Source organism: Arvicanthis niloticus, chromosome 4, assembly GCF_011762505.2.
Source record: "Arvicanthis niloticus isolate mArvNil1 chromosome 4, mArvNil1.pat.X, whole genome shotgun sequence".
Lineage (NCBI taxonomy): Eukaryota > Metazoa > Chordata > Mammalia > Rodentia > Muridae > Arvicanthis > Arvicanthis niloticus.
In genome coordinates this window covers 60195423-60210469 of record NC_047661.1, presented here as the reverse complement: position 1 = coordinate 60210469, position 15047 = coordinate 60195423, and the positions used below count along the sequence as shown (strand labels likewise).

At 37.0% G+C, this 15047-nt stretch overlaps 1 pseudogene; it reads right to left on the bottom strand.

Moving 5' to 3' along the window:
• Positions 1–15047, bottom strand: part of LOC117707347 (pancreatic progenitor cell differentiation and proliferation factor pseudogene) — a 52747-nt pseudogene that overhangs the window by 731 nt on the left and 36969 nt on the right.

Here is a 15047-nt window from a genome sequence, read left to right as displayed (position 1 = left end):
GTGGGCATTGTTTCCTTGTAGGATGGTCATGACTGTGAAAGGCTTTGGGGGTTTCAGTGGTCATTTCCCTTCAGCCTGGTTTCATGGGATGATATTGTGGTCCATCCCAAACAGTCAACCGTGACTTCTATAAGTCCATTAGACTGCTCTACGTTGAATTTTCAAATGATAGGTTTATAGGTGAGCCGTTTTGTTCTTCTGCTATGTAAGTTGCATAAACAAGGGCTTGATTTATGCATGTGCCCCTGAATGAGAGCTGTAGATGGGGACTTCTCTTTCTTCTCACGCCCATCATCTATTCTTTGTGAGTTGTTCTTGATGATGATATGACATTGAAAATTGTACCCATGAAGGAAGGCAGTCCAATTAAAACCATGTGGGTTCTCAAGTAATGAATGAACCTGGGATGGCGCGTCTCCAGACATTTGTGATATGCGACTTCTCTATTTTACTAATCCTTTCTCTTCCTGTTACTTTCAGACCCAAACATGAGTACACAAAACTATATATCATATATTATATTTTAGAATAGCTCTACCTGGGCTTAAAAAGATATATATTTTTGTTGCACAGTCAATGTGAATAGTCTGAGGAAATAATATAGCTGGATATTTTTTTCTTTTCTTCAATGTTTAAAAATCTGTTCAGAAAGAATACATCAGGCTTACACATGCATGATTTTTCTAGGACATATCACATGGTTGTAATTGTATTTCCCCCAACAAAATCACAAATCTAATTAAAAATAGAGAAAATTTGATGTCATGTATATATTTTGTAGTACCTATGGATTCTGGTTTCAGGATCATATTGGCTTTTTATATGCTCTATACTATTATTCCATTATTTATTATGTCATATCATTATAGGTTATCACTAGGAGTTTAATAACTGACTAAATAAAACAGGTTAGTTAAATCGACTAGACAAACGCATGGTCTTCTAGACCATGCCAGCATGTTGTGTAATATCTTTTCTTATTTTGGCTTCTTTTTATTGTTCCTTTCTTGGTGGAGCTATGACTGCTAGTTCAGCAATAGGTATTTCCTTTGGGAAAATGATGGGTTTGATGTGTTCTTGAATTCAGTTTGCTTGAATTTTATTGAGTATTTTTGCATCGATATTCATAAGGGAAATCGGTCTGAAGTTCTCTATCTTTGTTGGGTCTCTGTGTGGTTTTGGTATCAGTAACTGTGGCTTCATAGAATGAATTAGGTAGTATTCCTTCTGCTTTTATTTTGTGGAATAGTTTGAAGACTGTTGTCTTCTTTGAAGGTCTGATAGAATTCTGCACTAAAACCATCTGGTCCTGGGTTTTTTTGTTTGGGAAACTTTTAATGACTGCTTCTATTTTGGGGGAGGAGGGAATGTGACTGTTTAGATGGTATATCTGATTGTCATTTAACTTTGATACCTAGTATCTGTCTAGAAAATCATCCATTTCATCCAGATTTTCCAATTTTCTTGAGTATAGGCTTTTGTTGTAGGATCTGATGATTTTTTTTTAAAAATTTCCTCAGTTTCTGCTGTTATGTCTCCTTTTTTCATTTCTGATTTTGTAAATTGGGATACTGTCTCTGTGCCCTCTGGTTAGTCTCCTTAAGGGTTTATCTATCTTGTTTATTTTCTCAAAGAACAAGCTCCCGGTTTGGTTGACTCTTTATGTAGTTCTCTTTGTTTCTACTTGGTTATTTTCAGCCCTGTGTTTGATTATTTCTTGCTGTCTACTCCTTTTGGGTATATTTGCTTCTTTTTTGTTCTAGAGCTTTCAGACATGCTATTAACTGCTAGTGTATACTCTCTCCAGTTTCTTTTTGTAGACACTCAGAGCTATGAGTTTTCCTCTTAGTACTACTTTCATTGTGTCCCATAAGTTTGGATATGTTGTGCCTTCATTTTCATTAAATTCTAATAAGTTTTTAATTTCTTTCTTTATTTCTCCCTTGACCAAGTTATCATTGAGTAGAGAATCCTTCAGCTTCCATGTATAAGTGGGCTTCCTGTTGTTTTTATTGTTATTGAAGACCAGCCTTAGTCTGTGATCTAATAGGATGCATAGGATTATTCCAATCTTCTTGTATCTGTTGAGTCTTGTTTTGTGTCCAGTTATATGGTCAGTTTTGAAGAAGATACCATGAGTTGCTGAGCAGAAGCTATATTTTTTTGTTTTAGAATAAAATGTTCTATAGATAACTATTAAAGCCAATTAGTTCATAACTGTTAGTTTTACTGTGTCTCTGTTTAGTTTGTTTCCATGATCTGTCCATTGATGAGAGTGGGGTGTTGAAGTCCCCAACTATTCTTGTGTGAGGTTCAATATGTGTGCTTTGAGCTTTAGTAACACTTTTTTTTTTTTTAAACAAATATGAGTGCCTTTTCATTTGGGGCATAAAATCTTCAGAATTGAGAGTTCATCTTGGTAGATTTTTCCTTTGATGTGCATGAAGTGTCCTTCCTTATCTTTTTTGATAACTTTTGGTTGAAAGTCGATTTTATTCAATATTAGAATGGCTACTCCAACATGTTTCTTGGGACCATTTATTTGGAAAAAATATTTCCAGGCTTTTACTCTGAGGTAGTGTCTGTCATTGACACTGAGGTATATTTCCTGTATGCAGGAGAACACTGGGTCCTTTTTACTTACCCAGTCTGTTAGTCTTTGTCTTTTTATTGGGAAATTGAGTCCATTGATGTTAAGAGATATTATGGAACAGTGACTGTTGCTTCCTGTACTTTTTGTTGTTAAAAGTAAAATTATGTTTCTAAGGCTCTTTTCTTTTGGGTTTGTTGTAAGGAGATTAACTTCTTGATTTTTCTAGGGTGTAGTTTCCTTCTTTGTATTGGAGTTTTTCATCTGTTATCCTTTGTAGGGCTTGATTTGTGGAACGATATTGTGTAAATTAGATTTTGTTATGGAATATCTTGGTTTCTCCATCTATGATAATTGAGAGTTTTACTGGGTACAGTAGCCTGGGACAGCATTTGTGTTCACTTAGTGTCTGTATGACATCCAGGATCTTCTAACTTTAATAGTCTCTGTTGAGAAGTCTGGTGTAAATCTGATAGGTCTACTTTATATGTTACTTGACCATATTCCCTTACTGCTTTTAATATTTTTTCTTGTTTTGTACATTTGGTGTTTTAAGTATTATGTGATGGGAGGAATTTTTTTCTGGTCCAATGTATTTGGATTTCTGAAGACTTCTTGCATGTTTATGGGCATCTCTTTCTTTAAGTTAGGGAAGTTTTCTTCTATAATTTTGTTAAAGATATTTACTAGCCCTTTAAGTTGGGAATTTTTGCTCTCTTCTATACCTATGATCTTTAGGTTTGGTCCTATCATTGTGTCCTGGTTTTCCTGGATGTTTTGGGTTAGGAGTTTTTTGAATTTCACATTTTCTTTGACAGTTATGTCAATGTTTCCTATGGTATCTTCTGCACCTGAGATTCTCTCTTCTATCTCTTATATTCTGTTGATGATGCTTGCATGTATGTCTTCTGATCTCTTTCCTAGGTTTTCTATCTCAATGGTTGTCTCCCTTTTCGATTTCTTTATTATTTATATTAAATCCTAGATGTTTTTGTTCAATTCCCGCACCTGTTTGGTTGTGATTTTTTGTACTTCTTTAAGGAGATTTTGTGTTTATTCTTTATGGGCCTCTACCTGTTTACCTTTGTTCTGTATTTCTTTAAGAGAGTTATTTATGTCCTTCTTAAAGTTCTCTATCATCATAATTAAATGTGATTTTAAGTCAAAGTCTTGCTTTTCCAGTATGTTGAGTTGTCTAGAACTTGCTATGGTGGGAGAACTGGGTTCTGATGATGCCAAGTAGCCTTGGTTTCTGTTGCTTATGTTCTTGCACTTGCCTCTTGCCATGTAGTTATCTCTGGTGTCTTTGACTATGGCTTGTCCCTCCTATATGCCTGTGTGTCAGCACTCCTGGGAGACCAGTTCTCTCCAGGAGGAATTTGGGTATGGAGCGCTGTGGCACAGTGTCAGCTCAGGGGTGCAGAGGGAAACCAGAAATATACTGTTCCTGACTGTTCCTTGGTTCCTGTGTCCTGTCGGCTCTGGGCAAAAATTTAAGCTGAAGTAGTGGTCTCACCTGTGTCAGCACTCTTGGGAGACCAGCTCTCTCCAGGTGGTATTTGGGTATGGGGAGCTGTGGCACAGGGTCAGCTACAGGCGCAGATAGAAAACAAGGATCCTGTTCCAGGCTGCTCCTTGGTTCCTGTGTCCTAAGGTCTTCAGGCGGGTTCATAGGAGCAGAAGTGGTGGTCTTACCTGTGTTCACAGGTGTGTCAGCACTCTTAGGAAACCAGCTTTCCCCAGACAGGATTTAGGTATGGAGAGCTTCGGCACAGGGTCTACTCCAGGGTGCTGATGAAAACCAGAAGGCAGGACAAAACTTTTAATCCAAAATGAATCCTGTCTACAAAAAAAATGCAGAAACTAGAGATGGAGCAGAGATTGAGGGAATGGCCAACCAATAACCAGCCCAACTTGAAAATCATCCCATGAACAAGCACCAATCCTGGACACTATTAATGATACTCTGTTATGCTTGCAGTCTCGAGTCTAGCATGGCTGTCCTCTGAGAGGCTCCACTCAGCAGCCAACTCAGACAGAAGCAGACACCCACAGCCAAACAGTGGATGGAGCCTGGGGACACTTACGAAAGAATAAGAAGAAGGATTGCATGTTCCAAAGGGAATAGGAACTCTGGAAGACGAGCAGAGGCAACTAGCCTAGACCCCTGGGGCTCTCAGAGTCTGAATCACCAACCAAGAAACATGCACAGGCTGGACCTAGGACTGTGTCACAAATGTACAACTTGGTTGATTTTGAATAACTGGAACCAGCGCTATCCCCAAACTGTTGCCTATCCCTGGGATATGTTCTTCTAGCTGGACAGCCTTGTCTGGCCTCAGTGTGGGAGGATTGCCTAACCCTGCAAAGACTTGATAGACCAGGGTTGGGGAGTACTTAGGATACTCCCACTCACTTATAGGAGAAAAGTAGGGGGCAGTGGGGAAAGGATTGAGGGAAGGGTTGATGGGGAGGCAGCAGTGAGTGGGATTTAAAGTGAATAAGTAAAAATTTAATTAATTAGTTTAAAAGATTCTCTGGGGAATTATTATCTTAGAAAAAAGAACCAATATAACAAATTTCCAACAGGTGTTCTTCACATTGTGTTCCCATGTATCATTTCCAAGCAGATAGCTCCCCCAGGTTTGAGGCTGTCTGACAATAAATGCAGTAAGTTTAAAAACCACTGTGTTCCTTTCCTGGGAGCTACGGATTGTTGGTAACACTAATCCCTGTGGCTGCTATAGCTGCATGGTGCCCTGCTTTTGCTTCATTTGCACCTCTTCATTCTGACACTCCTTGTGTTCAAGCAAAACAAGGCTCAGCTGGACCCTCTACAGTTGGTGCTAAACAACAGTGAGTACAATGGAAAAATGCTAACTTAAAATTAATTAAAGAGAATGCAATTTACCAGTGATATAATGAAAAGAGTATGACCAGTCAGAAGATAATCAAACATTGTGCTTTACTTCAATTTTTGGTATCAATCAAGCCCCTTTGGTTTCCTATTCATTTGAGCTATAATGTACAAACCCAGAAAGATTGACAAGGCTTCAGAAAAATGAGAAATTGGTAGAGAAAAAGTAGCCATTAAGAAATAGTCCCAAGATCTATTGTTTCGTTCCCTTCACACTTCTGTTTCATACCCATTGGCGTGACACATATTTCTTTTGCTTTTTGTACCTATAATTCATCTTCCAGTGGATGACTGGTTGTGAGAAAGTGGCTTCAATTTATTTCTTCCCTGCTCACTGTGTCATTATATTTATTTGGCTTTTTGTTAAAGTTTTTTTGGATACACTTTCAAAAGCCAACAGAAATTCTGACTGTGTAAAAATAACTTGAAGACTATTAGGAAAGGAAATTTTAAAAAGAATATTTAAAGAAATATTTGATTTGAGCTATATGAGGCTAGGAATGCAAACAGTGAAATATGAAATAAAACATATTAAAGTATTATTAATCCTATATTCCATAGTGTCTGTTAAATTATTCATGAGGAGTATAGGCAATATCTATCCATGCTTATTTTTCTTTGCTTAATCTTAATATTATATCTGCAAAACTTGCTAAGCTATGGCTTTCTTTTACCATGATGTCCTCGTGCTGTCCTTGACTTAGTTCCATCCTGTATTTCCTTTGTTCCAACCTAGCCAACTGACCTTGTTAGTTCTGGGAAACACAATACATTTCCTTTTTCATTTCTGCTTTTCCCATTGTTTCCTGCACCCACTGTGAACTGACACCCATGTGTTGATGTCTTGTGTACAGAGTTTCTTCCTGGCATCTCAAGCAAGTCTACCCATAGTCTGGCTGAAGATATGGGTAAATGCTCTGTAGTCCAGATCTTTTGATGTGATATGATCCACTTTATTCCAGGCCACACCATCTGCTGGCAGCCTATATAAAGAAAGAACATGGAAGAAGGAAGCTTGCTCTTTTTTTCCATTCTCCCTCTGTTGTTCTTACTTTCGCTTTCTCTCTATCAAGTCCATTCTTTCAGTGGCATCTAAGCTGACTTCTTTGAGATTATTGTGTATACTGAAAATCACTTGAGATAAGCAGCCTCATTGACTGATCAACTACTTGACTCTTGGAAATTTCCATTAGTAGACAGCCACTGCTGGATTAGCTGGAACATAACCTGTAAGCTATTCTAATAAATCTTGTAATATAGATGATAGATAGATATGTAGATAGATAGATAGATAGATAGATAGATAGATAGATAGATAGATATTCATTTTATAAGTTGTTACTCTAGAGAATCCTGACTAAAACACTTTCCAAATAGTCAAGTATATGCCACATTTAATAAAATTAAGGTTTAACTGTTGCATTGACCTATTAAAATGGTCTTTATTTGAAGCTCTGGTAGTCAAAATGGTAGACATATGGATTATAAACTATGAAACTCACAACATATCCTGACCTTTCATATAAAAACACAGCTCTTTGCACTCATAGTGTTATAGAATAGCACATCGGATCTTCTTAATTTTATCTAACTCCTAAAACATATTGATCACTTTTCTCTATCCTGTCCTACTTGTGAAAGCCACCAGCCTCCTCTTCTATGAGACCAACAATTTTAGGTCCTGCATATGAGTGAAATCATGTGGCACTTGTATTACTATGTCTATCTATATTAGTTCACATAACATAACGATGAACCATTTTCATCTGCATAAGTGAGTATAATTTTTTAATAGCTGAGTAAAATTCCATTTTACATATAGAGCACACTTTACTACCCTTTTTATTAGTTGATCTCATGGCTATTGTAAACAGCACTGCAGAGAAGAATGAAACGTAGACAAAATCTTTGACTTCCTGATTTCATTTAATTTAAATAAATCCCCAACAGTCAGATGGCTAAAATCTAGTTTTGATTTTCTGAGGTACCTCCATTATTGTTTTCATAATAGCAGTGTTACTTTATTCTATCACAGTGGGTTTACAAAGCTGAGATTTGTCCCAGTATAATATAAAAAGTATGGTCAGCACTGACCAAAACTTAGTTCATCCAGCAATATAGAGATGAAGTCTCTCAGATCCTTCTGTATGATTGGGTGGTCCATATTCACAGCTCAAAATCAAAGATCCAAACCCAAAATGCACCTGTTCAATCTTATTACCCAAACTGTCTACTACTGTTTGTGCCACATACCTATGCGCTAGACCTTCTTTTAAACTTCTAACTTCACTAGAAGTTCTTTTAAACTTCTTAACAGTTTAAATGTTCTGATCATGGACACAAATTCCACACATAAAATCTGTGAGAAGAGAAAATGATACTTTGGTAGTTTTCTGCAAACACTCCTCAAGCAAGCTGGAGACTCTGCCCATGGAAGATAGTAAAAAAGTCGATTTGTTGATGTGTGTTTGCAATATGACAGATAAAAACAAAGGGGAATTATTCCTATATTATGTGAGGTGTTTTTAAAGGGATATTTAAATATTCATAAAGTGCAGGGGCTCTTGCTGTTGCCGTTGTTGCTGTTGTTTTTCTTGTTGCTGTTGTGGCTGCTGCTATTGTCGTTATTTACCTCTCTGTGCTTTAAAGAATAAATAAAAACTTCAAAATAATATTTATGAAGATGTTAGCTTTAAAACATAAAATTTGTTTGCATAAAATATAGTTGTGGGATACATGTTAAATAACATGCTTAAAACTGGCTTTACTGTCAATTCACAGAAATAACTAAATGACATTACCTACAACAATGTCTTTTATGAAGATAATATTAGAGTAATAAATGCTGGGTTTTTGCATCTGATGTAAATCTAACTTAGATTATTTTTAGATGTTGTTAATATTTTCATACATACTAGAAAGATAAATTACAAAATCATATAAAATAATGTTTTACAGGCAAGATGGACGGAGAAGAAGGAAGGCAGGAGGAATGAGGGGAGTGAAGAAGGAAGGAAGTAAGGAAAAGGCAGATGGAGAGGAGAGGAAAGGAGAGGGAAGTGAGAGATAACAAATGACAGATTCACAGATAAATAATAGAAAGGCAGGTAGTAGACTGGGAGAAAAAAAGACATCTTCCAAAGGTATTAGCAGCACACCCTAATTTTAACTTTCCATTAGGGGAAAAAAAAAAGAGCCTCTCCCACAAACAAAGCAATCTCAAACCTGACTCATCTGCATGCTAATGGAAAAATATTTTAATTTTACCCATGTCTATTACAGACTAGATATGAGCAAATCCCTGCTATTTCAGAAACAGTCGTTAGAATTTAATATTCCTGGCTACTGCATTCATAGCCTGAATATTTTAATACATAGGAGGAAATAACTCTGCAAGAGAAAAATGGTTGAAAATGCTGCATTTAATTAATGCCCAGGGGAAGCCATAAAAAAGAAAAAGTCACAGTTGTCACTCTCTAATTTTAAGCACTGCTTACCAGATTTATTTACATGGCCTGCTCCAGCCTCCCACTCCCTAGCTTGTCAGTGGCTGAGAAGTTCTGTGCAAAATAGATCCAGGGCTTCTAGAACATGTTGAAGAATAGGACTCAAGAGAGATGCGAAGAAGCTGGATCCTAAAGCAGCTAAATGTTGAGACTCAGAGCAGATGATCTGTTATAAACACCTGCTCTTCAAAGCAGATATATAGGAGACTACCAGCTTAAACTGGTCACAAGTGTCTATATTATGGAAGTGTGTATGCTAGAAAAAAAAGAGAGAGAATGAAAGTAAAGACACAGGACATCCTCCACCTTGGCCTTACTACACTCATGGAAAAAGCAAGTCTGTTGATGATTGGCTTGAGCTGAATGGATGTGAACCTGTGTTTTCTAGAGGGAGAAATTACTCTGGAGGACACCGAGTCTTCAGTAAGTGGCTCTAGGAAGGGAAGGAGACAGACTATGATGGGTTTGCTGGGCTAGGTGCCTTTTGTAAATGCTACTCCACTTAACACATATGATAATTACATGAGTCAAAGTTAACACCTATTTACCTATGTATAATTCTTACAGGAACAATTGCCAAACTGGATTCTGAACCAAGTTTCACTCTATTCCATCAAGCCTAAGATCTTTCATTGTGACATGTCTTATGGAATGCAATCAAGACTGTGACAATAGCCATCATTTGATCATTCCTCATCCTTTAGTCTGTCAACCACGTTAAATCATTGTTTTAGATTTTCATAGATAGGATTAAAAGTGAACCTCCACGTCATTATATGATACCATTGTGTTTTGTTTCCTGTTTTGTTTGGTCCTATTTTGTTTGGCTTTTTTATTTGTTTGTTTGAGACAGTCTTACTGTATTATGGAGTCTACACTAGAACTCACAATCTTCTTGTCTCACCCTTCTTGGTGGTGAGATTATAGGCATATATCACCGCTCCCAGCTCTGATGTAATCCTTGACCTTCATTTGTTGTGTGTGCATGTTTCCAGGACTTCTGAATGTTTCACCACATTAAGGATAAAGTAGGGAGGTAAGGGAAATTAAATGCAGTGCACTGTATCTTCTCTCCTGTATCTTCCTGGAGCTCATGGTTTCTGAATGTTCAGGATGTGACTTTATTTGAAAATATCATTTCTGTAGATGTAAGGAATTTAAAAATATGTTATGCAAGATTTCTGAAGCCCTCATCCAACAAAACTATTGTTCTAAACACTGAGAGAGAAGATACAGAGGCTAAGGCACAGAGTAAAGACATAAGACAGAGATAGAGACCAATGCATAGCTACTCTAAGCTTAGAAAGACCAAAGCTTGCTTCAGCCCAGAAGCTCTCAAGAGGCAGGTAGACGGTCCACCCACAAAACATTTAGAAAGAGATTACCCTGCCTACACTTACTCTCAACTTCCTGATTCATGCAGTGATAAGTTTCCATTGTTTTAAGCTTTTGTGACTTGTCAATTTGTTCTGGCAATCCTAGAAAACTCATATAACAGGATTGACTATATTTCCTGGGATGCTCATTCTATATATTCTCTGAGTCCAGCCTATTCTCTCTCAGACTTAGCCAAAAACCATAACTTTCCTTCCATGTCAAAGTATTCAAAACATTTTGCATGTATGCCCTCCAAATATCCTGGTGAAAGGTAAGCCCCATTGAACTAAGAGGTGAGTCCTCTGGAGAAGCACTTAGGGGGTAAGGACTATGCTTTATGAGGGTGCTAGAGGGAGCTAGCTTCAGTCACTTTATTGCAGCTATTGGGAATTGTATGCCATATGATCTATGAGAAATAGGTCTTCACTGGGCCCCAAGCCTGCTAGCTTCACATTTTTGGAGTTCCCACTTTCTAGAATTGTGAGCAATAAACCTGTTATGCATAAATTTTGTGTATGATGGTTTCCATTTCAGTAGAGTAGTCTAGGCCCTTTTGTTTGACTTCCTGTCCAAGTCTTTCTCTGCACTTGTCTTTCTCCAGCCCTTGTCTTGTCTGATTTTGTCTTAACTTCTTGCAAACCTCTTAAAGATATTTGACCTCTGGATTTATTTCTGCAAAATCTCAAATAAATTTTCATGATCAAAAGAGGTGGGAGATGGGTGTGAAGCTAAAAATTCTTCTGAACTGAAAGGTCAGGAGGTCAGCAGAATGATGACAGGAATTCAGCCAGCTCTAGAAAGTCTCTTTTCAATGCTGAGAAAGGGAGGGTTTGAACCAGTGGAGTGGCAGTTCTGAATCCTCTTAGGATGTTCAGCACCTAGACCAATGGCCCTCCTTCCTGATGTTTGTTTGTTTGTTTGTTGTTTTTTGTTTTGGTTTTTTTTTTTTTCAGACAAGGTTTCTCTGTGTACTCCTGGATGTACTGGAACTCACTCTGTAGACCAGACTGGCCTCGAACTCGAAATCAGCCTGCCTCTGCCTCCCAAGTGCTGGGATTAAAGGCTTGTGCCACCACTGCCTGGCCTTCCTGCTGTTTTGTAGCTCAACGACTGAAGTGATTGTCGGTGCCAGATTAAATACTGGAAAGAGTGGACAGCTGATTATCAGAATTATGGACAAACTGAACCCTTTGGCTTTTCATGAAATCATATTTTAAAATGAGCCGGAGTTGCCTGCTGTCAGGGCATTGTGAGGGTTTGTCAGTGTGTTTTAGGGTAGCACAGAGGCACAGATCGGACACCATCAGCACCACAGGGCCTAGAGCCTTCACTAGAGGAGCCAGAATATTCTACAGTTAGGGGCAATACAAGTCACTCCCTTGTTTATAATAACAGTAATTTTTACACAAAAACCAGGAAGCAGTACCTAACAGCTAAAGTTTATATGTGGGAACAATGAAATAGCATTTGAATTTAAGCTTGTCCTAAAAAATATGACATAGAAAGCTGTGTGAACTGCTGGGTGCCATGGAAACTAAGAGAGAAAGGCAAAAAGCCAAGCATACTTTTCTTATATTTTCAAAAACTTGAGTGATAAACAGAACTTTAAATTGCACCAAGTATTTAAATTAACTTTTGTCTCACAGCACTGGCGAGCTTTTTTATTAATGTTAGTTGATGTCATACAGTCAATACCATTTTTATTTGTATTTTCGATTACTATTTTCAAATGACAAATGTTGCAGAGTTATCTGTGTTCTTGTACCAGTTACCTGGTGCTACTGTTATTGAATTCAGATTTCTGAACATGACAATAGCAATAATAATGGTCACTGTTATCAGTGTCTGCCCTCTGCACTGGAGTCTACTGTACTAATAGCACTGTATGTACTCTGAACCAAGAATGTAATGCCTGCATTGCATTCCACATATATTGTATCATCCAGTCTCCCAATAATCTGTGGTTTATGCAAATTTAACTCTAATTTGCATATATAAATTTAAGCCCAAAGACATGTAGCTAGAAAAATGCAAAAATTTAACACAGTTGTGTGTAAACACAGAGAAGTGCCCTTATCCACAATGGTAAGCCAGAAGTCTGCTCACTGGGACAGCCCTGAAACTAGATCTTAACACTCCTCCTAGACTGATAACAGAAATGAGATCCACCCTCAAATTCTAGTTTCCAGAACATCAGTCTCTTCTTTCTTTCCCCACAGAAACAGCTAGAACAAGTGGATCGGATAGCAGGGAGCAATCAGGTCAACTCAGGATATACATTCATTTTTGGAAGAGAGTGGATGTCTTCATTTTATTTGATTGTGAGATCATTAAAAACAACCATGAGAAGGTAATATGAAAATGAAATCACATTTAACAGTATGCTATATTACTTTTTCTGAAAATGAAAGTATTAAACAGATTTGAGCCACAGACATTTTTACTTTTAATGATGGTACTTTGTTTACATGTGGTCAAATATGTATCAAATTTTGTCTACTTTAGAGCTGTGCTGTGACCCACCCATATGTGTATTATGGAGGTCTTCATTTTATGAATAAGACATTATAGCTATGAAAAAGAATCAGTCAATTTTTGTTTGCATTTTTATAAAATTTATCCTATTTTATCCATTTGCCATTCTCTAAAAAAACATATATGGAACTGTAGTAAGAACAGTATGTGGTTATTTCTTGACAAAGGACAATTTGACTGATTAAAAAGCAGGCTCTTGCACTTAAATATGTAACAGTTACCATGGAAACAAGTCTACTTTGACTGGGAGCATATCTTGTTTTAAGGAGAGCAGCCTGTTGTTATGGCAATGGGAACTTGAGCAATTGCCCCCCCAAAGAAGACCAACACTGGAGAGATGGAAAGGTTGTCAGCTACATAAAATACATGATTGCCAGTGCATTTTCCTGGGAGCTTACAGAAACCGCAGCTGCTAGAGACAATAGGTACCAATTTAGGAGCCCTGGGAAGAGCTCATGCCCTCTGTTCCTTCCCTGATTTATTTTTAACTACTGCACAATGAATAATAATAGATAGGGATTGTGTTTCAAATTCTGTTCACTGAAGGCAAGGGATTCAAAGTGTCATTTCTATAGCAACCATGTGTAATATTTGCTTAAGATTGCAATATAAAATATCTTTGAAACCGTAGAGGAGTTATCAGTTTTATTTAATGCATGAGATGATCTTGATGATGACAGTCAAAATTTATAAAATGCTTGCTCCATGATAAATGTCATTTTAAAATTTGGGGTATTTTTGTTTATTTCTTTAATAATTTTATTTTTCCTTAAAACTTCATATATGAGCATTGGATCTACACCATTTTCTCTCTTTCTCCCTCTCACCTCTAATTCCTCCTATGTCCCCTTTCCCAAATTTATGTTCTCTTCTTCAATTATTATTATTGCATGTATATAGATGTAATATATGTGCATATATTTGCACACACATTATATATATATTTATTTGTTATATTTTATAATATATACATATTATATATACATATTTCATTTTATTGAATCCATTTGGATTTGCTCATCTATACATGTGTCCAGAGCTGACCACTTGGGATTGGACAACCTAAGTGGTAGCTCTTCCCTAGAGGAGACTGTGTCTCTCTCGCAGCAGGCATTGACTAACTTTAGTTCTTCATCTATGGGCAGGGAGATGCTGAATTTCCCTTCTCCTCAGTCCTGTCCAGACAGTCATCTTGTTAAGAGTTCATGGACACAGCTTCTGTGTCCTATATAGAAGACACTGTCTTACAGCATATATTCTGATATTCTGGCTCTTAACAATCTTTCCACCCCTTTTCCAAGATTTTCCCTGAGCATTAGATACAAAAGTTGCAAAACATTTTTATTGCATACACACATCAAATTCTCATAATATTTATTTTAATTAGGGAAAATTGTAGTTACTATTCAACAGAAAAGAATCCCCAGGCATGAAGTGATAGTTTACCCAATATCTCAACAAAGTGATCTACCCAGGAAGAACTCTTGACTGCTTTCTTATGCACAAATCCTATTATAGAAGACTTTTATTTGCTTATGTTAATACTAAATATCAACTATAACTTAAAATACAAAATTACACTATCCAAAGTTTTTCCAAAGAGGAGTACAAGTTTTAGTCAGTAACTGACAATATAAGCTTGAACTTAACCAAAGGAAAATATGTCTTTTCTCAACAATGACCTTATCATGATAGTGTAACAACTCCTACAATTAGTTAATTGTCTAAAAGCTTAGGGTCGTTTCTGCAGATTTGAAAGCCTTATCTGAAAATGGTGAAGTTCCTGAGGAGTTATTCTGAATAGAAGTCTAAGATATAAATGCAAATATAAGAATTGCAACTAACAGATCTGCAGTGATTTGACCCTAATTAGAATTGCAAAGTATTTCATTTCAGGGACTTAAGGCTTTTCTCATCAGAAGTCTTCAGCCTCCTGAGCTGAAACCAGTCCTCCTCCTCGTTTATATGTTGCAGATGAATCATGAGCTCATCTCGGTTCAGTCTCGTGGGCAAAAATTATGTAAGTGTTTCAATTTCACAAAATGTTCATTCCACTCTGTGTTGTTGAAAAGCTTGTGTTGTTGAGAAAAAAACTTCTTTCCTCTTACTTTGGCTCCAGATC